This window comes from Mustela nivalis (assembly GCF_964662115.1).
Source record: "Mustela nivalis genome assembly, chromosome: 1".
Taxonomy (NCBI): domain Eukaryota; kingdom Metazoa; phylum Chordata; class Mammalia; order Carnivora; family Mustelidae; genus Mustela; species Mustela nivalis.
In genome coordinates, this window is record NC_139020.1 from 64,900,873 (window position 1) to 64,904,038 (window position 3,166).

Below are 3,166 nucleotides of genomic sequence, written 5' to 3' on the forward strand. Positions count from 1 at the left end.
TGATTTGTTTTATTAGAATGGAATTCTGTTATGTACAAAAATGACTGTCGATAGGATTGGAGAAAATAATGGATACTGAATTCTCTGTACTAAAATAGCAATTGAAAAAAAATTCTTGGAAAAAGAGAGGGCAGGGAAGGCAGGGAGGATCTTCCATCTGGAAGATCCCTTACCATTGCCTCCTCTGGGTATCTGGAAGGTTTTGGGGATCAGAGAGATCTTTTGAGAATAGAAGTGGATTTTCTTTGGGTCGGTGTTTCCCCAACTTTGTTATAAGTTACCTCGCATCAGCATAGTCCAGCAAGAAACAGATGATGTGCTCAAATTGGGTAATTTGCGGAGAATTTAATAACAAGACTGTTGACAAAGGTGTTGGTAGGAAGTGGAAGGACCACAAAGGATAGCGCGGCTCCCTGGGGCCAGGGGCCCTGGCAGCTGCTACTGTGCAAGAAAAGCACCGGAATCCCGAGACTGAGAGGGGCTCTTTTTTTTTTTTTAAAGATTTTATTTATTTATTTGACAGACAGAGATCACAAGTAGGCAGAGAGGCAGGCAGAGAGAGAGGAGGAAGCAGGGTCCCCGCTGGGCAGGGAGCCCGATGTGGGGCTCGATCCCAGGACCCTGAGATCATGACCTGAGCTGAAGGCAGAGGCCCTAACCCACTGAGCCACCCAGGCACCCCTGAGAGGGGCTCTTGACCTTCAGCCAAGGGACACAGTCACGGGGCAGCAGTCCTTCAGGGAGGGGACCTGCTTGTGCCCCCCATTGAATGACACCATCCAGAAGCCAGAAAGTAAGAGGCATGCTGTTGTGAGCCAGGGGGTAGAGCAGGACAGGGAGGGCTGGAGAGTGGCTGCGCTAGGGGTGAGGAACTGAAATAGTGTATACCCCTTCACCACTCTCTCCACAGCCAGGTACTCCCTGAATTCTTCTAGACTTAATCGTTTTCTTTAACTCTTTAAAACATCATTTTAATCATTTTTAAGTGTATAGTTCAGTAGTCTTAAGTACATCCATACTGTTGTACAACCATTAACCACTTTCCATCTCCCGAACTTTTTCATCTTCCCTAGCTGAAACTGTATCCCCATTAAACAGCTGCTCATTGCCTCTCCCCACAGCCCCAAGTAATCACTATTCTACTTTCTGTCTTTGTGATTTCTACCCTTCTAGAATACCTCATACAATTACACAGTATTTGCCCTTTTGTATCTGGCTTACTTCACTTGGCATAATGTTTTCAAGGTTCACCCATGTTATAGCATGTGTCAGAATTGCCTTCCTTTTCAAGGGTGAATAATAATATTCCATTGTATGTACTGTCCACATTTAGTTTATGGATTCATCCCTCCATGGACACTTGGGTTACTCCATGTTTTGGCTATTGTGAATAATGCGGCTGTGAACATAGGCATGCAAATATCTGTTCAAGACTTTAAAAAGAACCTAAATAAATGTGCTTTGAAAGAAACTGCTACTTGCTGACTCATGCACCATAGTAAAGGCAGGAAAATGACATAACCCACAGGCTGCAAATGCTTTCCTTGAGCCAACTGCCTCACCAGACTACAGAGCTCAGGCCTTTCTCCAGGCTACAGAAATGCAGCGAGAAGATAGGGGATGCGCTGTGAATACTAACCTACCTGCTTTATTTTCTGCACCGTCCACCATGGTCAGTAGGACCAATAACATGTCTGAAGAAACTTTCCCCAATATACAGGTTTAGAGTTCATTTTTATTTTTCAAAATCTAAAATCCCTCTTCCTTTTACTTCCACCCTCCTCCACCCGGGATCCAGGCAAGAACCTCCCTGGAGACAGGCCCACCCCACCTGGAGCTGTGTTAAGGCTGCACTTCCTGTTCCTTGCAGCTCATTTGCCATCTTGGGAGATACTGCGTAGCACATAGTGCTTCCTTGGCTTTTCCTACAGCTTATCGATTTGAAGTGTGTGCAAATTATGCTTCTATGATCAGAATTGCATTACGTGATGCTGATTGGGATTACACGGACCTGACCTGTTTTTCCTTGTCCTCATACTTTCAGTTTTGCTTTTGGACACACCCTTGTGTTACTTTGCTAATAGCTTCGTACGTTAAAGTGCCATTAGACTCTCCCACATTTGATTTTCCTGCCCATGGGAAACTTTAGGTCATCACCTTAAATGAATAACCAGTTTCCCTTATCACAAGTTAATACAATGAGAACATAATGTTTAAAATTTCAACAAGAGACTGTGGCTTGCTGAAGGCTCTACACTCCAGGCCTGTCTTTTTCTTTTTAAAAAGAGAAGATCAGGGGCGCCTGGGTGGCTCAGTCCGTTAAGCGGCTACCTTCAGCTCAGATCATGATCCCAAGGTTCTGGGATTGAGCCCCACATCAGGTTCCCTGCTCAGTGGAGAACCTGTTTCTCCCTCTCCCTCCGCCTGCCTCTCTGCCTACTTGTGTTCTACCTATCTGTCAAGTAAATAAATAAAATCTTTTAAAAATAAATAAATAAAAAATAAAGAGAAGATCGGTAAATACAAGAGAGATGTCAAAACCAGACTAAGGCCAGAGACTTTCTTCTGTATGTAATCAGCGAACTGATAGAAAACGAAAACAGAAATAGCCATCTCACCATGAGATTTAATGTTATTTAAAGCCAGGTCTATGTGCTACCTTAAACCACCTTGCCCAGCAGCCCACACTTCTGGAAACCCGGCTTTAAGTAGGTGGGGCATGTGTGGATGAAGGGAGAGGTAACAGGGGATTCTGCTTGATAGCAAGGCAAGAGTGTGGGTCTTACCTCCACACCCACGTCGGTCACAACCTCTTTGAAAATCTTTTCAAGGACAGAGACTATTACAGAAGTAATTCACTTCAGTAGTCAGCTTGTGCCCTTATGTGGTACTACAAACATGCTTTCCAGACTCTTCTTCTCTCTGGTCACCCTACCCTGAATATGTTCAGTTTGTGCCATAATTCCAGGACTAGGCTCGATATCATAGCCCTTCCTCCCACAGAATACACCAGGAGTACATTTTCACATGTTCCTCATTATAATCCACCAGTAATTCAGCCCAAGAGTCACTTGATGGAAACTATAGAGTCTATATTTTTATGGTCTATATTCTTATTTTATATTTTTAAAGAGTCTATATTCTATTGTATCCAGCTGACTTGCTT